Source organism: Sapajus apella, unplaced genomic scaffold (assembly GCF_009761245.1).
Source record: "Sapajus apella isolate SASKATOON/1434 unplaced genomic scaffold, GSC_monkey_1.0 scaffold158, whole genome shotgun sequence".
NCBI lineage: Eukaryota > Metazoa > Chordata > Mammalia > Primates > Cebidae > Sapajus > Sapajus apella.
The window spans coordinates 515961-542452 of record NW_022437098.1 but is presented as its reverse complement, the minus strand read 5'-3'; the positions used below and the strand labels follow the sequence as shown (position 1 = coordinate 542452).

The following is a 26492-nucleotide window of genomic DNA, read 5'->3' as shown; positions in this document are numbered from 1 at the left end:
TCAAGTTCCACATGCAACGGGCTTTGTTCTGAGCACCTGGAATAGTACTTGCACACAGTAGTTGTTCAATAAGTTTGTTAATTGATTGAACAAATAATTAAATTCTTGGACTTCCTCATCTTTTTTTTTTTCTGAAATGGTCACTTTTCTATTTCCACAAGGCACTCACTCACTGCCCCAGGTAACTTGTACCCTGGCCTTACAGACTCCATACCATCCCACCTGAACCCTACTCCCAAGGGCAGCCCACATCCGGCCTGCTCCAGCCCCACAGCAGCCCTAAGAACAGACCCATCTGCCCCCTGAGACTTTGAGTTCTTCCAGGGCACAGGTTTTGGATTTGTCCTTTATACCCAGTGCCAAGAGTTTCTGGCACAAAGTGGCTATTTGATATGTGTCTGTGGATTTAAATAAATGCCAGCGTGGGGGAGGGACAGGAAAGGCTGGTCAGCTGGGTACACAGTTACAGTCACACTGAAGAATAAGTTCTGGGTTCCATTACACGGCAGGGTGACTACAGCAAATAACAATGGGGTATATATTTCAAGATAACCTGAAGAGAAGATTTTTAATGTTGTCCCCACAAAGAACACATAGACTCTATGAGGGTTGGAGGCTGGAATTAACTCACTCTGAGTGATCAAGGACCACAGAGGACAAAATTGCGGAAGTGGGTTTTCAAGGATGAGTAGAAGCTTGCCAGGCAGCAGGAAAGTGGGGTGGGGAACTAGGAAGAGGAGGATGGTAAGGGAAACAAGATGTGAAAAGTGCAGAGGCCTGAGAAACCCTGGAGCACAGAGGAATCTGGACGAGTGAGAAATCAGTGTTTCTGCTGAGTGAAGCGCAGCAGAGACACTGGCATGGGGAGGCAGGGAAGGACCTGTGTGTCATGCTAAGGTGACAAGAAATCAATTCTAGTTGCTTTTCAGGCAGGTTAGTCAGGTCTGCATTACAGAAGGAATATTCTGAGAGTAGTACAGAGAATGAATGTGAGGGGAACCAGTCCAGGGGCAGGGACCCCAAGGTCCCTCAAAGGAAGTCTGAGATGACGGGGGCTCTATGCAGGAAGCATTTGCTGAGGCGGAGGGGAGGACCAATTTTAGGAAGAGTTTGGAGGAAAAGCAGACAGTGCTTGCTGCTGACTGATACAGTGAACGGAAGGTTAGCCAGAGTTCAGGCTGACATGGAAGTCTGTGTCTTAAGTGACTCAATAGATGGCAGTGCCACTCATACGATAGTAGAAAGGGAGAAGGAAGGTGACAGCGATTAAAGAAATGGCTGTATCAGTGCCTGCTCACTGCGGCCCCAGTGTGGCCAGTGGCCTCCCTTACCCTCCAAGTGCTTTCTGGAGCTTCCAGGGCAGGCCTGAGGAGAACACAGGACCAAGTGCCCTGGCCTCTGGCCTCTCTAAGAGACGTAGTGTCACACGGTACAGGTACCACTTCCTTGACGATGTGTCCCCCACACCTAGTGCACCATGAAAAAGCCACATCAAATAAAGCAGAGGCGACCCTACCTGCTGACAGGAACAGTGAAAATCCGAAGCCCTTGGCATGCCCCCAGACTCTAAACACCACACATTTACTGGCACACAAATAAGTTTTGGGGACAAGCATGGACTTTCTGAAGATGTCAACATTTTCTTACCACCTACATTTGTTTCTTCTTAAGCATTACAACTATGCATTGCACAAGGACATTTCATCAATGATGGGCCACATATATGACTCTGGTCCCATAAGCTTATAATACTGTATTTTTACTGTACCTTTTCTATGTTCAGATACATAGCTACCACTATGTTATATTGCCCATAGTAGTCAGCACATGCTGTACACGTGGGTAGCCTAGGAGCAACAGGATGCACCATTTAGCCTAGGTGCATTAGGAGGCTGCATCAGCTAAGTCTGTGTAAGTACACCCTATAGCATCCTCACAATGACAACATCACATAACGCTTTCTCAGAATGCATCCCCATCATTTAGCAACACATGGCTGTATTTCTTCCACGTAAGATAAGCATGCCACTTATAGTTTGAAAATATTTCTCAATTTTATTCAGTTTTGGTGGATACAAATGGATAAGTTTTTACTCCTGCTGCTTGGCCCTCGACATGGGCACAGTTGTTGAGTGTATGATAGAGAGGAGCAACAAAAGCCTCAGTTTTCTTGCCACGAGACCAGAAAAGGAGGCTCAGAGAATGAGAAAGTACTAGTCAGACTGCAGAGAGTGAGGGCTCATAACCTCATGAAGATTTTTATAAACTCCTGAGCTCACCCTCAAGCTGTGAATATGGAGGTCTGATCCTAAGCAGTATTCCAAACACAAGAGAGACCACAACCCAGGTCCCAGACTGGCCACTGGGTGGTACACATGTGGGACAGATCCCAACAACACTGTAAAGTCTTTAAAAACAGAACAGACACTGAAAATATAACTTATAGGAGGCTATTTAGCACTTTGCAGGCTAACCCTAAATGCACTGATCATTTGTGTAAAACAACAACAAAAACGTTATCTTTGGTTTTAAACAAGACCCAAAGTCTCATAATATTCAAAATGCCGAAGATATGATCCAAAATCACTTGGCATAAGAAGAATCAAGAAAATCCTGACTCATATGAGAAAAGACAGTCAACAAATGACATTGTGGAATGACAGAGATGTTGAAGTTATCTGACAAAGACTTCAAAGTAGTTATAAAAATGTTCAAGGAAGTAATGGTAAACTATTGAGATAAATAAAAAGATAGAAGATATCCGCAAATAAACAGAAGATATAAAGCAGAAACAAATTAAAAATTTAACCTGAAAAATATAATAACCAAGGCTTCTAAAAATACCTCAGTGCATAGGCTCAATAGCAGATTAGAAGTGATAGACCAAAGCAGCAGTCCTCAACCTTTTTGTTACCAGGGGCCGGTTTTGTGGAAGACAATCTTTCCACAGACTGGGTGGTGGTGCAGGGAGACGGTTTCGGGATGAAACTGTTCCATCTCAGATCATGAGGCATTAGATTCTCATAAGGAGCATGCAACCTAGATCCCTCGCATGCACAGTTCACAATAAGGTTTGAGCTCCTATGAGAATCTAATGCCACCATTGATCTGACAGGAGTTGGAGCTCAGGCCATAATACTTGCTTGCCCACTGCTCGTCTCCTGTGGTACAGCCAGATTCCTAACAGGCTACAGGCCAGTACTGGCCCACAGCGTGAGGGTTGGGAACCCCTGGACTGAAGAGTCCATGAACTTGAAGATACAGCAACAAAATCCAAAATGAGAAACAAAAATTTTTGAAGAAAAATCAAAACCTCAAGGATCTGTGAACCAATACTAAAAGGCCTAATATTTGTGTCGTTAGAGTCCCAGACAGAGAAAAAGCCTGCAGTACAGAAAAAATATTTGAAGACATATGGCCAAAAACCCCCAAAATCGGCAAAATATATAAACCTACATATCCAAGAAGATGAGCAAAGTGTAAACAATAAACTCAAAGAAGTCAATTCCAAGACAAATTATAATCAAATACTGAGAACTAAAGACAAAGTAAAAATTCTTGAAAACAGCCACAGAAATCCTTCTGTTACTTAAAATGGAAAAATAATTTGAATGACAGTGGATTTCAAAAGAAAAACCTTGGAGGCCAGAGAAGGAAACATAGGATTTTTATTTTTTATTATTATTTTTTTAATAGAGACAGGGTTTCGCCATGTTGGCCGGGCTGGTCTCGAACTCCTGACCTCAGGTGATCTGCCTGCCTCGGCCTCCCAAAGTGCTGGGATTACAGGCAGGAGCCACCACACCCAGCCTATTTTTTATTTTTATTCTTATTGAGATGGTGAAATAAAGATATCCTCAAATGAATGTAAGTTAATTTCTTGTCAACAAATTTTGCTCTGAAATAATTACTAAAGAAAGTTCTTCAAATAAAAGGAAAATGAAACCACAAGGAAACCCGAAACATCAGGAATGAATAAAGAACAGAAATGGTAAATATCTGGGTAAATAGATTATCTTTCTCTTATTCGGTTATTTAAAATGTGTTTGGCAATTGAACGCAAACAGGATTGTCTGATGAGATTTTCAATCTTTGCAGATGTAATATATAAGACAACAATAACACAGAGGAAAAGGGGAAGGAGATCCTTAGACAATAACAGCAGAACAGACATTCTTTTTTATAAACTTAGTTTTGGTTTTCTTTTTGTTTTTTTTCTTTTTTCTTTTTTTGTGAGACAAAGTCTCACTCTATTGCCCAGGCTGGAGTGCAGTGGCATAATCTCGGCTCACTGCAACCTCCACCTCCCAGGTTCAAGCAATTCTCCTGCCTCAGCCTTCCGAGCTACAGGCACATGCCTCAGCTAGGACTAAAGGCACGTGCCACCATGCCCAGCTAATTTTTGTATTTTTAGTAGAGACAGGGTTTCACCATGTTGGGCAGGCTGGTCTTGAACACCTGACCTCAAGTGATTTGCCCGCCTCGGCCTCCCAAAGTGCTAGGATTACAGGTGGAGCCACCACACCAGGCTTCTGCTTTTTTGTTTGTTTTTCAGAGACAGGGTCTTGCTCTGTCACCCAAGCTGGAGGGCAGCAGCATAATCAGCTCATCATGGCCTTGAACTCCTACGCTCAAGTGATCCTCCCACCTCTGCCTCCCAAGTAGCTGGGACCACAGGCATGTGCCATCACACCCAGCTAATTTTTAAAATTTTTTGTAGAGATGAGGTCTTGCTTTGTTGCCCTGGCTGGTCTCAAACTCCTGGCTTCAAGCAGTCCTCCTGCCTTAACCTCCCAAAGTGTTGGGATTACAGGTGTGAGCCACTGTGCCCAGCTAGAATAGATACTTTTTTTTTTTTTTTTTTTTTTGAGACAGAGTCTCCTAGTCGCCAGGCTGGGATTGCAGTGGTGCAATCTTAGCTCACTGCAACCTCCGCCTCCCATATTCAAGCGATTCTCCTGCCTTAGCCTCTCGGGCAGCTGGGACTACAGGCGTGCACCATCACATCCAGCTAATTTTCTTATTTTTAGTAGAGATGGGGTTTCACCAAGTTGGCCAGGATGCTCTTGCTCTCGACCTCGTGATCTGCCAGCGTTGGTCTCCCAAAGTGCTGGGATTACAGGCATGAGCCAGGGTGCCCGGCCTGGAATAGATATTCTTTTAAAGTACACATGGAACATTCACCAAGATATACCATATCCTGAGATAAAAATCTTAAATTAAAAAAGAAAATAATTTAAATGACAAAAAAGTGTTCTTTGACATAAGTGAATTAACTAAAAATCAATAATATAACGGTAATAGGAGCATCTCCAAACAACTGGAACTCAAACAACAGACATCTAAACAGTCCATGGATCAAAGAGAAAGTCCCAAAGAAAATCAGAAGACATCAAAGTGAGTAAAAATGGAAACATAATATATTAAAATGTGTGGAGCACAGCTAAGGCGGTGCTTAAGGGAGATTTATGCCATTAAATGCTTGTTAGAATAGAAGAAAGGTCTCAAATTAAAACCTAAGTTGCTACCTTATAAAATTGGACAAAGAAGAGCAAAATAAATTCCAAGGCAAGCAGATAAAGGAAATAATAAAAATAAGATCAGAAATCTATTAAACTATAAGACAAAAAAAACCAAAAAACGAGAAAAATCAATGAAACCAAAATATGATTCTTTGAAAAGATCAACACAAGTGATAAACCTTTAACCAGATGGACAAAGAAACAAAGAGAAAATAACAACTTACCAACATCAGGAATTAAATTATCACTAAAAGCCATGAAGACATTAAAAAAAAAAAAAATGGGGACTACGATGAACAACTCTGTATAGATAAATTCAACAACTTAGATGAAAATCTCTAGGCCCAGATTTCACATGTGAATTCTATCAAACATTTAAAGAAGAAATAATACAAATTCTACATAATCTTCCAGAAAACGTTCTCTTCTAGAAGAGAATACTTCCCAACTCAGCTTTATAAGGCCAGAGTTACCCTGATATCAGACCAGTCGAGAGTACAAGAAAGAAAACTGCAGGCCAATATCCCTCATGAACACAGATGCAAAAATATGCAACAAAATATTAGCAAATTGAATCCAACAACATATAAAAAGAGTAACACACCAGAATCAAATGTGGTTTTATCATGGCAATAGAAAGCTGGTTCAATATCTGAAAATCAACCACTGTAATCCAACATATTGACACCCTAAAAACGAAAAATCACAGATCCTGTCAATTCATACAGAAAAAGCATCTAACAAAACTCAAGACCCATTCATGATAAAATTTCTCAGTGAACTAGGAGTAGAAGGGCGTGTCCTCAACCTGGAAAGGACAAACACCTACAACTCATATCACACTTAATGGTGACAGATCAAACATTTTCTCCATAAGATGAAGAATAAGAGGCCAGACATGGTGGCTCAAGCCTGTGATCCCAGCACTTTGGGAGGCCAACACAGGAAGATTGCTTAAGCCCAGCAGTTCAAGACCAGCCTGGACAATATAGCAAAGGAATGATTCTACAAAAAATTTAAAAGGTTAGCTAGATGTGGTAGTGTGCTTATAGTCCCAGTTACTTGGGAAGTTGAGGTAGGAGGGTAATTGGACCCAGAAGGTCAAGGCTGGAGTGAGCAGTCATTGCACCACTGCACTCCAACCTGGGTGACAGAGTGAGACCCGGACTCAAAAAAAAAAAAAAAAAGGATCAGGAATAAGAAAAGGATGTCCACTCTTTCTACTCCTATTCAACAACATATTCTAAGTCCTAAGAGTACAATAAGGCAATAAAAAGTCATATTGATTAGAAAGAAAGAAAACTGTCCCTATTCACTGACTCATAGAATAATTGAAAAATAAAATGACAGGATACAAATCACCCACATAATGAATCATATTTATATATACTAGTTATGAAAATGAAACTAAAATATAAAAAGGATAACACTTATAGCGATTAATTATAGTAATTCCAAAAAAGTGAAAAAAACTTAGCTATCAATCTAATAAAATACATAGAGGATCTCTATGTTGTAAACTACAAAACACTGATTTAAAAAAAACAACAGAACATCTAAATAAAGGAAGAAACATGTTTGTGGATCAAAAAATTCAAAGTAAGAATCATTATCTGGAAGAGACACTGGGAATAACCATGGTAAAGATACCAACTCTTACCAAATTTATCTCAAGATTCAATGTAAATCTGAACCAAATCCCAGCATAATTTTTTGGTAGATATAGTTGAGTTAATTCTAAAATTTATATGAATAGGCAAATGAACCAGACCAAAACAAGTTTTAAAAGAACAGTGAAGTTGGAGGAATCAAATTACCCAATATTAAGATTTATTAGAAAGTTTCAGTGATCAATCAGATGTGGTGTTATAGAAGACAAAGATAGAAATTAATGGAAGAGATTAAAATATCCAGAAATAGACCCACACAAACATGGTCACTAGTTTTTGATAAAAGTGCAAAGGCAATTCAATGGAGAAAGAATATCATTTCAATAAATGATGTTAAAACATCATTGCGTTTTCTAGATACACGATCACGTCATCAGCAAACAGTAACAGTCTGATTTCCTCTTTGCCAATTTGGATGACCTTTATTTCTTTCTTTTGTCTGATTGCTATGGCTAGAACTTCCAGTACTACGCTGAGTAGAAGTGGTGAGGGTGGGCATCCTTGTCTTGTTCCACTTCTCAGACAGAAAGCTTTCAACTTTTCTTCATTCAGTATATATGTTGCCTGAGGGTCTGTCATAGATGGTGTTTATTACATTGGGGTATGTCCCTTGCATGCAATTTTGCTGAGGGTTTTAATCCCAAAGGAATGCTGGATTTTGTCAAATGCTTGTTCTGTGTCTATTGAGATGGTCATGTGATTTTTGTTTTTAATTCTGTGTATGTGGTGTATCACATTTATTGACTTGTGTGTGTTAAACCATACCTGCATTACTAGTATGAAACTCACTTGATCATGGTGGATTATCTTTCTGATATGCTGTTGGATTCAGTTAGCCAGTATTTTGTTAAGGATTCCTGCATCTATGTTCATCAGGAATACTGGTCTGTAGTGTTTGTTTTTTGTTATATCCTTTCCTGGTTTTGGTATTAGGGAGATACTGGCTTCACAGAGTGATTTAGGGAGGATTCCCTCTTTCTCTATATTGTGGAATAGTGTCACTAGGATTGGTACCAATTCTTCTTTGAATGATAGAATTTGACCATGAATCCATCAGGTCTTAGACTTTTTTTGTTGGTAATTTTTCTTTTTTTTTTAATTTTTTATTCTATTAAGAAATTTTTTTTTATTTTTATATTTTTTATTATGGAACACTTCACGAATTTGCGTGTCATCCTTGGGCAGGCGCCATGCTAATCTTCTCTATATCATTCCAATTTTAGTACATGTGCTGCCAAAGCAAGCACAAAATTTTTATTTATTTATTTTTTTGAGACGGAGTTTCACTCTTGTTGTCCAGGCTGGAGTGCAATCACATGATCTCGGCTAACCACAACCTCCGTTTCCCAGGCTCAAGGGATTCTCCTGCCTCAGCCTCCTAAGTAGCTGGGATTACAGGCACACATCACCATGCCCGGCTAATTTTGTATTTTTTTTAGTAGAGACAGGGTTTCTCCATGTTGGTCAGGCTGGTCTCGAACTCCAGACCTCAGATGACCCGCCCGCGTTGGGCTCCCAAAGTGCTGTGATTACAGGCGTGTGATTACCGCACTTGGCCTTTTGTTGGTAACATTTCTATTACCATTTCAATCTCACTGCTTGTTACTGGTCTGTTCAGAGTTTCTAATTCTTCCTGATTTGTATATGTCCAGAAATTCATCCATTTCCTCTGTTTTTTAGTTTATGTGCGTAAAGGTGTTCACAGTAGCCTTGAATGATCTTTTGTTTTTCTGTGGTGTCAGGTGTAACAGCTCCTGTTTTGTCTCTAATTGAGCTTATTTGGATCTTCTCTCTTCTTTTCTTAGTTAATCTTGCTAATGGTCTATCAATTTTATTTATCTATTCAAAGAACCAGCTTTTTGTTTCATTTAAAATTCGTTAAAAAAATTTTTTTTTAGGTCGGGCACGGTGGCTCACACCTATAATCCCAGCACTTTGGGAGGCTGAGGTGGGTGGATCATGAGGTCAAGAGATCAAGACCATCCTGGTCAACAAGGTGAAACCCTGTCTCTACTCAAAATACAAAAAAAATTAGCTGGGCATGGTGGCGCACGCCTGTAGTCCCAGCTACTTGGGAGGCTGAGGCAGGAGAATTGCCTGAACCCAGGAGGCGGAGGTTGCGGTGAGCCGAGATCGTGCCATTGCATTCCTGCCTGGGTAACAAGAGCAAAACTCTGTCTCAAAAAAAAAAAAAAAGAATTTTTTTTAAATCAAGACACACATAGGCAAAAAAAATGAACCTTGAACGAATCCTCGCACTTTACCAAATATTTATCTCAAAATGACATTGGATCTAAATATAAAGCATAAAACTGTAAGAGTTTTGTAAAAACATACTAGAAAATCTCTGATCTGGGGTTAGGCAAAGAATTCCTACCCATAACACCAAATCACAATCCATGAAAGAAAAGACTGATAAATTGTACTTCATCAAACCTGAAATAACTTGCTCCCTGAGAGATACTGTTAGGGGAATGAAAAGGCAAGCTACAGGTTGGGAAAAAATATTTGCAAATCATACATCTGACAAAGGATTGTATCTAAAATATATAATGGAACTCTCAACCTCAATAGCAAGAAAACAATCCAGAGATAGGCATAAATGATCTGAACAGATATGACACCAAAGAAAATAAGCATATGAAGAAATGTTCAGTATCATCAACTATTAGGGAAATACAATGAGAAACTACAATGAGATACCCTTAAATGCTTAACAGAATGACTAAAATTTTAAAAACTAGTAATATCAAGTGCTACCCAGGATGCAGAGCAAGGAAAACTGTTGCTCATTTCTGATGGGAATGCAACATTACAAAGCCAATTTGCTAGGAAATTTCTTAAATATATACACACCATAGGACCCAGAAATCCCTCTCCTAGATATTTACTCTAGAGAAATAAAAATTTATGTTCATACAAAAGCCTGGACTATGAATGTTTATAGGAGCTCTATGTATGTCTTAAGTTACATGGCAATTACATTTTCCTTGGAAAAGGTGCATGTGCTTGTACATGTATACACACACACTCACACACACATACATACACTCACACTGACAGGAATAAAAATCAACCAAATTCAGGCAATCTCATCGAGGTCCTTTCTTCTGCAGATAAGCATCCCTACCCTGTACTACTGTACCTCAGACCTCAAGATCCCTTGCTCAGGGACTGACTATGGATTTGGGTTAGGGTTGTGGGGAGGTACAGGGACAGAACAAAGACAAAAACAAAGAGCAGCAGAAGAGTCCAGGAAACCCACTGAAACATCAATCAGTTGATCAAAGGAGTCCTTGAACCATCATCTGGAAGAGACACTGGGAACAGATATAATAAAGAAATACCTTGGCCCTACCACACTCCCTCCACTCACCCAGTCTTTGGAATTTTGCATAGATACCACTTCAACCGAAGCAAAATGGAAAACAGTTCAAGCATTTGCCTATAAACTGTTAAAGTCTTTGCTCTGGTCTGGTTTAAAAAGAAAGAGATAGGGCAAGATTTCAACATAAACAGGAGTCTCAATGCATTTCTCAAAGAGGCCTTGCCCCTGTAATAATTTAAGTCACTGGGACATGCAGAAAACCAATCTGAGACAATGAGAGCAAGTTCAACTTCTTTTAAAGGAGAAGAAAATAGAGGTTATTATTTAATGGTTGAAAACTTTCTGTATCCCTTTCTACCCATCACTAGATTCTCCCCAGTGCCTTGGTTGTTTCTAGCAATATGCAGAGTAAAAGAAAATGCTGGCCAAGGTTAGGAAGACACAGACTGGGGGGATCACAGGTCGGACGACAGATGAGCCAAAGCAAAACCCTGACCACATCTATCCTTAGTACAGAGTTAAAGTATTCATTGTTTTGGGAAAAAAATTACTCCTGTACATCCTGTGGTGGCCTCCCCTAGCTAGACTCTTGTTCAACCAATCTATTCTGCTCATTTAAACGCAATAAGATGTACCAATGGGGGGAAAGGAGTTATTCCAAAACTGTATCTGGAAAAGACGGTCCTTTCCCCTGTGAAATAACTTGGCATTTGTTGAAATGCAAATGTCCATACATGTGTGGGTCTCCTACTACACTCTACACTTCCTTTTACCATGCCTCTTCCTTTCTCAGGAAGGAAGATAAGCATCATACCCTGTACCACTCTATCCTTAGTACATCTACCCTTAGTACACCTTATACCATAAGGACTATACACTGTCTGTCAGATGAAATATACATTTTCCATATTGCCATTTGAATATACTTCAATCTAACAACTTGGTTTGCCTCCCTCAAAAAAATTTTGGTATATAGCTCTAAAAGGTCAAGGTTCTTTTTTGTTTTATTTTATTTTATTTATTTATTTAGAGACAAAGTCTTGCTCTTTATTTATTTAGAGACAGAGTCTTGCTCTGTTGCCCAGGCTGAAATAGACTGGCACAATCTCTGTTCACTACAGCCTCTGCCTCCCATGTTCAAGTGATTGATTCTCCTGCCTCAGCTTCCCAAACAGCTGGGACTACAGATGCACATCACCACAGTGAGTTAATTTTTTTTATTTTTAGTAGAGACAGGTTTCACAATGTTACCCAGTCTGGTCTCAGACCCCTGGCTTCAAGTGATCCACCTGCCTCACACCCCCAAAGTACTGGGATTACAGGTGTGAGCCACCTGGCCTAAAGATTCTTTTTTAAACCAAACCACAATACCATTCTTGTACCTTAGATAATTAATAATTCCTTAATATCATTAACTATCCATTCAGTGTTCAACTTCTTGCTAATTACATTATCAATGTTTGTTTATATTTGGTTCATCCAAATTGGGATCTAAATAAGGTCCATACACTGCAATTGGTTGGTATTTCTCTAAGTTTCTTTTTTGTTGTTCTTTCTCTCTTTCTCTCTTTTTTTTTTTTTTTTGGCATGGCTGTAGATCTCTAAGTGTCTTTTAAGTTCTCCCTACATCTCTCTCTCTTCCTTGCAATTTATGTTTTGAAGAAACCAGGCTGTTTATCTTACGGAGCCTAAGATTGCCTGGATTTTGCTCACTGTACTCCTGTGGTATCATTTAATTTGTTCCTCTGTACTTCCTATAAATTGGTAAGCAGATATTCTTGATCACCTATCAGATATTTCTATCCTCTGTATTCCCGTAGTGTCATTTAATTTGCTTCGCTGTCCTCTTTATTTCCTGTAAGCTGGTAATCAGATCTCGGGGCTTGATCAGATTCAGGTTGGTTTTACTTGGGCAGCCTGGCAAGAGTATTTCAGCAGTATTCTCCCATTAGGGGACACAAAATGATCATTACCCAGATCCATTAATTATTTAGGGGTTGCAAAAGATAACACTCTTATTCTACCATTACGTCTTAATTTATTAGCTAAATTCTATAAACTCCCCTTCTCAACGATTTGATTATGCTGAGATGCTGTTTACTTAACAACATATCCTGAAGATTACCACATAGTCCTAGAGACAGTGAACATTCCTTTTCTACCTACATAGTGCTGCATTGTGTGGATATCCCACAGTTTCTTTAAACTGGCCCAAACTGATGAGCATCTGGGTTGTTTCTAATCTTTTGCTATGCCAATAAACAACTGTGTATGTGCATATTTCCATATTTTTGCCAATGTATCTTTAGAATAAATTCATAGGATTTGGAGTCAAAAGCCTGTCTTGTTTTGCTAAACACTGTAAACTCCTTCCCATGGAGGTTAAACCACCTATACTGACACTGACGCTTCCCCTGCAACTCCACCAAGAGAGTATGTTGTCAAACTCTTGGATTTTTGCCAAGCTGATAGGTAAAAAATGATATCTCAGTGAAGTTTTAATCTGTATTTATCCTATGATAAGCACAGTTGAACATCTTTTCAGAAGTTTAAGAGACAGTTGCATCTCTTTCCCTGTGAACTGTTTTTTATCTCTAGCTCATTTTTCTATATGACTTTGTTGTTTTCCCTGTTCTGTTTTCAGAAGCTCATATTTGTCTGTTATAAATTAAGAATATTTTTCCCGATTAGTCATTTGTTTTGCTTATTTTTTTACATGCAAAAGTATTTTGTATTCATGTGTTTAAAAATCAATCTTTCCTTCTATTGGTTCTGGGTTTTAAAACCAGAAGTTTTCACCACTTTCAGATTAAAAATAAATTCACCCATTGACTCAACATAACATTTTTAACGATCATTACCTTTTCCCCTTCAGCCCCTTGGAGAATATACAAAAGCAACCTCCTGTCCAATCAGTTCACATGACGGAAGCAGTCCACCTCTCATTTTAAAAAGTAAACACCTTTGTTTGTGTCCTCTCTGATTTTCTTGGGCAGTGGTTTGTAGTTCTCCTTGAAGAAGTCCTTTACTTCCCTTGTTTGCTGTATTCCTAGGTATTTTATTCTCTTTGTAGCAATTGTGAATGAGAGTTCATTCAAGGAGAACTATAAAACCCTGGTCAAGGAAATCAGAGAAGACACAAACAAATGGAAAAACATTCCATCTTCATAATAGGAAGAATCAATATTGTGAAAATGGCTACACTGTCCAAAGTAATGTATAGATTCAATGCCATTCCCATTAAACTACCACTGACATTTTTCACAGAATTAGAAAAAAAACTATTTTAAAATTCATATGGAACCGAAAGAGCCCATATAGCCAAGACAATCCTAAGCAAAAGAAACAAAACTGGCGCATCATACTACCCAACCTCAAACTGCACTGCAAGGCTACTGTAACCAAAACAGCATGATATTTGTACAAAATCAGACACACAGACCAATGGAACAGAATAGATAACTCAGAAATAAGACCACACACCTACAACCATTTGACCTTCAACAAACCTGACAAAAACAAGCAATGGGGAAAGGATTCCCTATTTAATAAATGGTGCAGGGAGAACTGGCCACCCATATGCAGAAAACTAAAACTGGGCCCCTTCCTTACCTCTTTATACAAAAATTAACACAAAATGCGTTAAAGACTTAAATGTAAAACCCAAAACTATAAAAATCCCAGAAGAAAATCTAGGCAATACTATTCAGGGCACAGACACAGGCAAGGATTTCATGACAAAAATGCCAAAAGCCATTGCAACAAAAGCAGAAACTGACATATGAAATCTAATTAAAGAGCCTCTGTACAGCAAAATAAACTATCAATAGAATAAACAGACACCCTACAGAATGGGAGGAAATTTTTGCAGTCTATCCATCTGACAAAGATCTAATATCCAGAATCCACAAGGAACTTTAAAAAATTTACAAAAAAAGGCCGGGCGCTGTGGCTCAAGCCTGTAATCCCAGCACTTTGGGAGGCCGAGGCGGGTGGATCACGAGGTCAAGAGATCGAGACCATCCTGGTCAACATGGTGAAACCCCGTCTCTACTAAAAATACAAAAAACTAGCTGGGCATGGTGGCGCGTGCCTGTAATCCCAGCGACTCAGGAGGCTGGGGCAGGAGAATTGCCTGAACCCGGGAGGCGGAGGTTGCAGTGAGCCAAGATCGCACCATTGCACTCCAGCCTGGGTAACAAGAGCGACACCCCATCTCAAAAAAAAAATTTTCCAAAAAAAAAAATAATAATAATAACACCATTAAAAAGTGGGCAAAGGACATGAACAGACACTTCTCAAGAGAGGACATCCATGTGGGCAACAAACATGAATAAAAGCTCAACATCACTGATCATTAGAAAAATGCAAATCAAAACCACAATGAGATACCATCTCACACCAGTCAAAATGGCAATTATTAAAAAGTCAAGAAACAACAGATGCTGGCAAGGTTGTGAAGAAAAAGGAATACTTTTACACTTCGTGAGAGTATAAATTAGTTCAACCACGGTGGCAGACAATGTGGTCATTCCTCAAAGATCTAGAAGCAGAAATATTATTTGACTCAGCAATCCCATTATGGGGTATATACCCAAAGGAATATAAATCATTTTATTATAAAGATACATGCATGTGTATGCTCACTGTAGCACTACTCACAATAGCAAAGACATGGAATCAACCAAAATGCCCGTCAATGATAAACTGGATAAAGAAAACATGGTACATATATACCATGGAATACTACGCAGTCATAAAATGGAACAAGATCATGTCTTTTGCAGGAACATGGATGGAACTGGAAGCCATTATCATCAGCAAACCAACACAGGAAGAGAAAACCAAGTACTGCATGTTCTCACTTAGAAGTGAATGCTGAATGATGAGAACACATGGACCCACTGGGGGAAACAACACACACTGGAGATCTGTCGGAGGGGAGCAGGGAGAGGGAGTGCATCAGGAAGAATAGCCAATGCCTGCTGGGCTTAAAACCTAGGTGATGGGTTGATCTGTGCAGCAAACCGCCATGGCACACGTTTACCGATGTAACAAACCTGTATATCCAGCATATGTACCCTAGAACTTAAAAGCTGCATAAATAAATAATAAAAATTAAACCCCTGATGTAGTTCATGCAGTTGCTTTCCTAATTTTCTTCTTTCACACATATGAACACTTGGATCATGCAGGCAAAGCACAGAGATGGGTGTAAATATGTCACTGAGTTTCTCCTTTACAGAACTCCCCTGGGCCACCTGTGGTCATGACATTAGATGGCAACTAAACCACCAACTACTCCAAATGCCAAGAGAGCTACAGTCAAGGCATCTGTTCCCTCTCTATTCAGGGAGTAAATGGCAAATTTACAGCCTCACCAACATGGTGAAACCCTGTCTCTACTAAAAAAATTCAGGTGTAAGGGATATAGGATTCTCCCCAGGGTTATCACATCTGCCATGTGGCCAGGGTTAGTAGAGGGGACTCACAAGGGTGTTTTGTGGGAGCTTTTATAGAACAGAGAATTTTGGTAGAAAGAGCAGCTGCAAGGCTGGGCGCGGTGGCTCAAGCCTGTAATCCCAGCACTTTGGGAGGCCGAGGCGGGTGGATCACGAGGTCAAGAGATCGAGACCATCCTGGTCAACATGGTGAAACGCCGTCTCTACTAAAAATACAAAACATTAGCTGGGCATGGTGGCGCGTGCCTGTAATCCCAGCTACGCAGGAAGCTGAGGCAGGAGAATTGCCTGAACCCAGGAGGCGGAGGTTGCGGTGAGCCGAGATCGCGCCATTGCACTCCAGCCTGGGTAACGAGAGCGAAACTCCGTCCCAAAAAAAAAAAAAAAAAAAAAAAAAGAAAGAGCAGCTGTAGCCAGCTGCTGAGGGAAACTGCCCAGTGCCCTGGCATCATGGGCATGGCCTGTTTGTTTTGTGAAGTACATCCAACTTAAAAAGGGAGAAAAGTTTCTTACTTCTCTTTCCAGAGATGTATCATGTTTCCCATCAAAACATTTCTTTGTCAAGACGCTTTTGGAAGAATGACTTCCACAACTGCAGTCTGGTATGTGGTTAGACAATAGCTTCACTTCTTTGGATCTCAAAATAAGGCCACAGAAAAGGCCTGATTTCTTTTTCACATTGAAAACAAATAGATATTTGATAATCATCTAAGAGGAAATAATAAACAGGCCTAGCTAACTTTTTTATATGTATTTCACACACACATATATATATATGTATTTCATACAGAAATAAATATATATGAAATAATATAATTACATACTGTATATATATGAAATACATACATATATATGATATATATATATTATTGCTTTATATATTGAAAGTTAGTGGCCAGGCACAGTGGCTCATGCTTGTAATCGCAGCACTTTGGGAGGCCAAAGTGGATGGATCACTTGTGGTCAGGAGTTCAAGACCAGCCTCACCAACATGGTGAAACCCCGTCTCTACTAAAAATATAAAACTTAGCCAGGTATGGTGCCAAGCACCTGTAATCCCTGCTACTTGGGAGGCTGAGACAGGAGAATCACTTGAACCTGGGAGGAGGAGGTTGCAGTGAGTGGAGATCATGCCACTACACTCAATCCAGCCTGGACAACAGAGCAAGACTCCATCTCAAAAAAAAATAGTAAGAGGAAATACAAATAAGATGTAAGAAATACATACAATAAGAAATATATATAAATAATATGTATTTCTTATATAAAGTATGTGATTTTATATATATATTATGTATATATATAGTGTGTGTACATGTGTGTATAATTGGTCTGTTTGCTTTTTTAACAGACAATCCAGGTAATTCTATGCAGGTTTCCTCATATTACACTTTTTGAAAAACTCTGCTCAAGAGCTGAATTCCTCCAAAAGTCTATCTTCTAAAATTTTTTGAATTGCTTTCTTTGCCCCCAGGTCCTGAGACACTATGACACTGATGACTGTTTTGGTGACTGTTCTATCCCTGGCATCCAGCACAATGCCTGGCAAATAATATGTACATAATACACATTTGATGAATTAAGAAATAAAAATCTGGAATAAGTGGATATCCACAGGCAAAACACCCTTCCCTCACACCATACACAAAAATCAACGCAAAATGGACCAAAGACCTAACTGCAGGAGCTAAAGCCATAAAACTCTTAGCAGAAACTACAGGGAGAAATCTTTGTGACGTTGGATTAGGCCACAGATTCTTAAATATGACACCAAAAGCACAAGAAACTAAAGAACAAAATAGATAAATTGGGCTTCATCAAATATAAAGACTGGTGTGCGTCAGAGGACACTCAAGAAAATGACGCCAGCCCAAGGGATGGGAGGAATAAATACCCATCGCAGCATTCCCCTCCAAACCTCCTATAAAAATATTCCCTGCGCTGACCACAGCCACTGCTCCTCCTCCCTGCTTCCCTCGCTTTCTGCCTCTGGTCCTTTCTTCACCATTTCTTCTCTTCTTTCTTTTCTCTGTTCTCATATGTTTCTCTTTTGTTCTTATTCTGTGTTCAGGAAATGCAATTTACATTTCTGATTTTTATAAATGGAGTCTTATAATATCACTAGAGAATCTGAGAGTTAACAGCCTGGGTACCAGAGTCTTCACTACAGTCAGCTATTTCTGTACCCCTCTCCCTGGCTTACGAACAGGCACACACAAAGTAGGCCTTTGATCTTGAAAACCTAGGGATCCCACTGGGACAAGGATAACTATTTATCTCTCTTTGCTTTTTTCTGCTGGGGCCTGGTTTCTGGCTTGCTCAATGTCCTATTTGGACAAAGACCAGTCAGGTCAGGAAAAGATCACTCCACAGTTCCAGCCCTGAAAACATGTGGGAAGAGCCTCTAAACAGTTCCCATATAAATTTTAAAAGGGTCATCTGAGTACACTATCAGAGTAAGGAAATGTGTAGGAAGAAAAGACAGTCTCTGTCCTCATAACTTAGGGAAGAAAACCAAATATGGAACATTCTCTTATGAATTTCTTCCTATACACTCACCCAAGACAAGAAACATTTTAGAATGTTCTAGGAAGCTATCTGGTGGCTTCGGTGGACGAAAATGTAAAGCATTTTAGGTTCATGGACAAAGATTTTCAAATCCTATGAGCCAAGCCTCATTTTCCTCATCTGTAAAACTAAGATAATAAAAACTTACTTCGCAGAGTTGTTAAAAGGATTCACTGATTTGATGTATTCTATTTTGGTAGAAATACACTATCTCTCTACTAATGACTCCGGGGTTCCAGAGGTCCAGGTCAGCATGTTCTTTACTCCTAAATGAGAAGCCATATAAAAGAAGAGGAGCTGTTCTCTGGCTCTAAAATGGAGACTAGCTTCTGAAAAGGGGGCATGTAACCATTTCTTCCACAAACCAAATTCATCATGCACTGGTAGACACGATCTACCAAAAGCCAGTTTTAAGTTCCACTGGGGCATGTTAGACAGAGGGAAGGGACAACGGCTGATTCCCTAAGCCACTGCTTTCTGCAAAGATGAACAATGACTTGTGCAAACAGCTCAGGCAGGCAGAAGTCTACAGCCCCAACTGTTGCCAGGAGCACTCATCACCATTGTCACCCACCCCTACTTCCACTGTTTGGTACTGCCATCACCACCCCTGTGGCCATCACCACCTCCACTAACATCAACAGCGCCATCGCCATGACCAATACCTCTTCTATACCTGCCGCCCCCTGTCACATCCACCACCACCACCATCATTATCATCACATGACATCAATCAAGACCCTAGCTGCTAGAAAAAGAATGGCTAAAGGTAAATCTGTCTATCATGAAGTTTTAAAGATGGTTTCACTGGAGAACTTTTTAATCACCTGTGTAATGTGTCACACTCATCTCTCAGCATGTACAAAAACAGTCCCATCTAAAACTACTTACTGGAACAAATGCCACTGAGCTGAAGAGAGATTCCTAGAGAGGCAAACTCCCTCCTCCCCTTCCCCACCATGTGGACCAGGAGAAAGAAAAGAAGAGGCTCTGTGATCCCTCCAGTGAGTCTCTAATATAGCTCTGTACCTGTGCTGCTCACTGTGTCCCAATAGGTAGGGCCAGAGAGACAGGGCTGGGTGGGAGAGGAGAGTGGCCATGGCCTCATGATGGTTGGTCATATTTCCATCTGCCAAGAGGCTGCTGTGTACTCCTTGGCCAGAAGTTCTGTTAAAATGAACTTGAGCCCTGCTGATGAAATGGCTTTGCCAGTAGTCCTATGGGAGGGTCATGTCTTTGGAGAACGAGGAGGGCATGTGCTGGTGCCCTGCCTGCTGCCACAAGCAAAACCGAAACAATACCCTTTTAAAATAGCTTTGACATAGATTCACTGTATTTTCCTTTGAAGACATAAAAAATATCTAATAACCTTGTCCACGTTAAAAAAAATATGGGTCACAGGTTTTTGCTAAAAAGAGAAAAAGCTATTTTTATTTCCTTGAATCCTTGTAACAGCTGTTATAAACAGCTAAACAGAATTTTTAATTATCCTTTTAAAAATACTTTTTAAAAAGTAAAGTTTATTCCTAGGCTGACACTGAATATGCCAGGTCTGTAGCTAGAAGCGAATTTTTATAGCTAGTTATAAACCCCTGAAATATGAGTTTACACTGGAAAAGCTGAAGCAACCTTAACTCTAACCACGCTGATGGGCGCCACTTTAATTATAGTCCCTGAATGGAAGAAAACAGTCTCTCTTCCACAGTAGCATCACAAAGAGCCCCATTAACTCTCCAATTACTAAATGAGGAAAACAACATTCTCTAGAACCCAAGCCAAGGAAAAAAGAACACTGCAAGTTCCAACTGAAAACCTTAAAACTGAGCTTCAAAGTGACAGCATATAGGGAGGCGCTCTCCTGGAAGGGATGTTTACTTCACTTATTTAAAACCAGTGAGTGTCTTTGCCAAGGCTCACATAACACTATTTGTTTAACAAATAAAGATGTGTGTTTCCTGGAGTGTTTCTAATTGGGATTTGAGATTCCGCCTCCTAAGAAACTCTAGGCCTGGCTATCTCCCTCCAGATGCCTTCAATGGGTCTCCCCTCTCATGGAGAAAAAAGGGCCCAGCCTTCTTAACTGAAGAGGCACAGGCAAAACAGCAGGACTCAGGACTGGTCTTCATCCAAGGCATCCATCACACTTTCAACAGGAAAGAAAAATGGGGAAGCACAAAACGATATCCAGTAGGATTTGTAAATTGAGCTATTCAGTAGGCAAGCAAACTTCAAAAATAGTAACTTGGGGGAGGCCAATTTCCTCCTCTCCTCCATTCTCTCCCTCCTCCCTCCCCAGTCTGCCGTGCTCCCCTGGCCATCTCTTCTGCAACAGCAGTGAAACAGACCTGTTTTCAAAGCCATGCTAACATCTTGGGAAGCGCCAGAGCAAAAATCAAAGATTCTTTGGCAGGGCGTGTAATATAAAACTTGAAGTTGTTTCTGTTAAATAAAAACAGGCATGTTAATTTTGGTGCCATTAAAAACACAGGAAAATGCTGTTGCCAAATAGAAAAAGGAAAAAAAAATCTCACCAAATGGGAAGCAGTTGTATTTTTGAGACTTGAGAGTGGTATTACAAAAAACTGGAGAGTAAAACTAAATGAGAAAAAAGAAGTGCAAAAGAATGGTTACTTTCTCAATTTTATTATACTCTTCTTTTCCATCATAATAAAAGAACGCATCCATCATTTCAAGGAACCCTGAAATTCAGGTCTCAGGAGTTCTATTCCCTTGCTCTGTAAATAATGAAACATTTTCCTGCTTGAGCCATGAGCTCCTGGTTCCACCCTTCTGCAACTGCTCTCAATAACACACTCCCATGGTATACAGATTAACTGAGCTATGCAGCAACCAGGAAAAATGCTCTGTACTCAAGATCCTGTTTTGAGCTGAATTAGACAAATGATCAGAAGAACAGAAATGTTCTGTTTTCTGGTTCCACCTGAAAGTTAGAGAATACGCCCAGTAGTATTTTTAAACACCTCTGAATTCATAAACACAAGAATATATCAAGCTATATCTACAGCCATGATAATCATCAGTGGGTCCTCAGGAGTCGTCCTCAGCCAATTTGACATCTTAGAGTATCCAAGAGGCAGAGGCCATGATGTCACAGTGGAAGCAAGAACTAGAGAGAAGAAAAACTGAAAACTGAAGGCTCTTGAAATCCTCTTTTGGGGACCCTAAGGAGACTCTGGAACACTGACTGTTGTTGTTGTTCCGAAACAACATGTTGTGAGAGATTTTTGGCTTTCATTTTAATTTGGAGGATAACTGTAATGGTGATTCCTCTTGTACCCTCCTCTGGTTAAACTGGTGTACACTGGGGAAATCACACTAGAGGTCCCCGGCAAAAAGTAAAATAACTTTAATCACCATGTACAAAAATCCTATTCCTATTTTTATATCCTTCTTTCTCTCACTTAATAATAGTAACAAAGGGTGACTTCCATGCCAGGGACCGCATAGTAAGCTGGCTGTGATATAATTCAGTGTCACGTGTGTGTCTTTCATAGACAGTGTTGTTTTCTTCCAAAGGCATGGCTTCCACAAAGTGACAGCTTGGCAATGCCCAGAATTCTCAGTGATAGCAATGAGCACTTGATAACCATGGACTTGAAGCAAAATCCAAGTGAGATTTCCCTACTTCTGATGCTATTGCAAAACTCTGGTGAATTCTCCAAATTTGAAAAAACGGCTACTACCTAAAAATTCAATGCTCCCAGACAGCTTGCTCATTCTACACCTTCTTCCACTCAGCCTGGTGTGGGAAACTGGGGGGGAGCCGAGGTAAGTGTGAAGGATGACATCACATAGGGCAGTGGACACCAAAAAGTCCCCAGGAGGCTTGCCAGTTAAAAGGCCTCATTAGATCCTCCAAAGAATCAAGCTACAGGAGGTAAACAGGCTCTGAAGGGCCAAATTAGAATTCAGTGAGATTCAAAGAACCTGGAAAAATGGTTCAACAAAATGAATTTCCAGGAAGACACGCAGACTAGCCTGAAGGAAGGCACGACTAACCATGTGTTAGTAAAGGAGTAAAAGGTAGAGAGCTATACTGACCTTTAAATAGAAAATGAATCAACTGCCAAGTACAGCTGTTAGCATTTCATATACGATTTTGGAACAGGTGAGTGAAATCATGGCACCAGAGAAGTGGTTCAGACTGTAGGCTCCATAGGCAGGGACCTGCGTAGACTTTCAGCTCTATCACTTAGCAGATGGGTGAGATATAGAATTACTCTTTTCCCAATTTTCTCACCTACAAAATGCCCAAATGGAATCTATCCCATAGAGAACGCAAGTCTTAAATGGGATGATACATGATGTGTACTCAGCACAAGAGGCACAGAGTTTACAGCTCAATAAATGGTTCCTAGCATCAACTATGGAGACGCCTTTCCAGGTTGCTGTGTCTGGTTTTAGACTTTTTAACTTCCGAGCAATGAAGAGAACCAGAAAATGCTCCAGCACAAAGCAACTGAGATGACTAAAGAACAGGAAAATAGAAGTTATAAAAATGGAACTCAAAGCTGTTGGGATTATCTAGCCCAGAAAAGAAAAATCTGGGAGGTAGCAAAGCAGATAAACAAAAGTGCATTATTCAGCATGGGTAATCAGATATTCTGCTGTTGGAATTAGGCTGTGCAAGAAGGTGTTTTGTTAAAGCAAGAACAGCAAGGCTTAGCCATAAAAAAAAAAAAAAAAAAAAAAAAAAACTTTCTTAAACTTTTCTTTTTAGGAAAAGTCATTTCCCTTGGTCTTAGAGACTAGACAAGCACAAGTCTATTTCACAGCAGGTCAGGCATCTGAAAGCACAACAAAACGACCCTCTTGCTGCCGCTTCAACTTCTAACAAGATCAACACATCCTTAAAGGGGTCAAAGGGTTCTGCAAAGGGGTGAGTGTGTGTGACACAAATGACCAGCAGCTCATTGGCCATGCTCTCTGGGCCTCTCAGCCCTTCTGTGACAGTTCTTTGTCTGTTCCCTCTACATAATGAGTGCCCTGCCAAACCAGCCTGGGGATCACCATATTCTGTGTGTCTACAGCAAACAGCCACAAGGGGGGACCGGGAGGCTGAATGCCTGTGTGTGTGTGTGTGCGTGTGTGTGTGTGTGTGCGTGCGTGTGTGTGTGCGCGCGTGCGGGCGTGCGCGTGCGCGCGCGTGTGGGTCTGGGTGTGTGCGCGCGCGCGGGCGCGCGTTTGCACACACAGAGTGCAGAGGTTTCTGATCATTTTGTATCCACTAAAATGGTTGCCTTTCAAAGATACAAAAAATATTTGCCATGCTGATAAAGAACATTGTCTGAATTTCTTCTTATTGTTATGCCTTACTAAAGCTGAGACAAATCATATCTGTTGCTTGCCTTCCATTGATGTCACCACAAAAAAACATAAAATAATTAGTCTGGCCAACATGAAACCATAACAGGGTAGCAGCATAGGCTCTGCCTACTATGTAAAACTGAATTTTGGGTGGTCTGCTCTAGAATTACATGTCGGGGGCATATAGATGTTCAACTGAGTCTTTAAAAAAGGTTTCAGCAACTCGGCTCCAGCTCATCTCATTCTTCCTTGAGGAGCCTGGAAATTTGGACACGTCTGGCTGTTTCCAGAAGCCACCATCTTCCACTTCCCTTTCTGTTGCGTCACTCCACTTTCTCTGTATTTGAATCATGCTTGGCCTCTGCCCAAGATTGAAGATTAAAACCACTGAAAATCTCTGTCTTCTCAACATCCTCCCATGTTAACAAAAGAGCATTAGCATTCCCCTTCATTTTTTCTCAATGTGGTAAAAAATACTTTCCCTTTATTTTATAAGACTGGTGGGTAGCTGGCCTTTCCGCCCAGGATCTGGGCAACCTCTTGCCTGCTCACCACTGAAACTGTGGGGTGAACACTCTTCCCTGAAAGCCCTGCTGCAGGTCCCTGTACCAGCTAGTGCCATTCACTCAACACCAGGGCACCACCTAAATAAATAAACCCAAAAGCCCAAATAAGCATAAATAAATACTTAGTTATCTTAACCAGAAAAATAAATGGCATTTCCCCATGCTATCTAAAAACACTTGGTATGTGGATTTATTTAATTTATTTATTTATTTATTTATTTGAGACGGAGTCTCATTCTGTCACCAGGCTGAAGTACAGTAGTGCAATCTTGGCTCACTGCAACCTCTGCCTCTGGGGTTCAAGTGATTCTCCTACCTCAGCCTCCTGAATATCTGGGACTACAGGTGCGTGCTACCATGCCCGGTTAATTTTTTGAATTTTTTTTTTAGGAGAGACAGGGTAGCACTGTGTAAGCCAGGATGGTCTCGATCTTGTGACCTCGTGATCCGCCTGCCTGGGCCTCCCAAAGTGCTGGAATTATAGGCATGAGCCACCACACCCGGACGGATTTATTTTTTTAACAGAGGTTCTCTTTAAACTTTCAAAGTGAGTGAAAATAGGATGAATACAACTTTATAGAATTGTTAAAATTTGTGAAACCTGAAGAACTACATCATTATGAAACTGCTGAAAAGGAGTCATTATGGCTTCCACTTGGTTTATTAAATAAGGTTTAGACCTAAATGAGCAAGATCTTCACCATGACACATTAGGTTGAGGGTGAGAGACTTATTTTTCTTGTCGCTATCCCTGCTATGGCATGTAGGTTTCTCTAAATATTAGTGAGCTATGCAAAAGTGCTGATATTCTACTGCTTTTAAGATTTCCCCAAACAGAAATTGCATGTGGTTTCACCTGCAGTTACCAAGCACTAGTGAAGGGTAAATAAGATGCAGGCACATCCCTACCTCCCACAATATGAAAGGTATGTTAATGAAATCTTTGCCATTCACTGACTATTTAAATATACCAGGTGCTCAATGCAGCGCTGTTTACAACAGTAAAATTTTGGAAAAAGTCAGAGATCCATATTTTGGAAAATTGTAACTGAGAACATCCATAGAATAGAATACTATGCAGCTAAATAAAAAAGAATGAGAAACTCTTTAAGGCCTGATATTATATCTAGGAGATAATGATAATTGACAAAAGCACAGTGTAAAATAGGGTGTGTGTTCTATCTCCTTTTAAGAAAAGGGAAGAAGAGTAATAATCTCTATCATCTTATTGGCCTGCAACTGCATGAAAGAACACAATGGGTTATACAAAAAGCTTATCAAGTACTATACCTAAGGAATGGAAGATGGGAGCAGAGATGGGGAACAAAAACATAAAAGAATTTCACTGGCTGGGTGGGCATGGTGGCTCACGCCTGTAATTCCAGCACTTTGGGAAGCCGAGGGAAGCAGATCACCTGAGGTCAGGAGTTTGAGACCAACTTGGGCAACACGGTGAAACACTGTCTTTACTAGAAATACAAAAATTAGCTGGGCAGTGGTGGCAGGTGCCTGAAATCCCAGCTACTTGGGAGGCTGAGGCAGGAGAGTCACTTGAACCCAGGAAACAGAGGTTGCAGTGAGCCAAGATCACACCACTACACTCCAGCCTAGGCGACCAATAAAGCAAGGCTCCATCTCAAAAAAAAACCCCAGAATTGCACTAAAGAAAGTTACTATTCAAAGCTCTTTTAAGGTTGGTCCTTTTGTAAAATTAATAATCCTTTTGGGCTGGGCATTGTGGCTCATTCCTGTAATCCTAGCACTTTAGGAGGCCGAGGGGGGTGGATAGCTTGCGCTTCAGAGTTTAAGACTAGCCTAGGCGGCCGGGCGCGGTGGCTCACGCTTGTAATCCCAGCACTTTGGGAGGCCGAGGCGGGTGGATCACGAGGTCAAGAGATCGAGACCATCCTGGTCAACATGGTGAAACCCCGTCTCTACTAAAACTACAAAACATTAGCTGGGCATAGTGGCGCATGCCTGTAATCCCAGCTACTCGGGAGGCTGAGGCAGGAGAATTGCCTGAACCCGGGAGGCGGAGGTTGCGGAGA

At 40.5% G+C, this 26492-nt stretch overlaps 1 protein-coding gene and 1 non-coding gene across 20 annotated transcripts in view; both read right to left on the bottom strand.

Annotated features, from left to right (window-relative positions):
- The window catches only part of AOPEP (aminopeptidase O (putative)), a 377149-nt gene that overhangs the window by 251180 nt on the left and 99477 nt on the right, over positions 1-26492 (bottom strand). The gene's annotated exons all lie outside the window — the stretch shown is intronic.
- LOC116541922 lies at positions 8333-8439 on the bottom strand. The gene has a single exon (XR_004265008.1). It is a non-coding gene; the product is annotated as a U6 spliceosomal RNA (small nuclear RNA).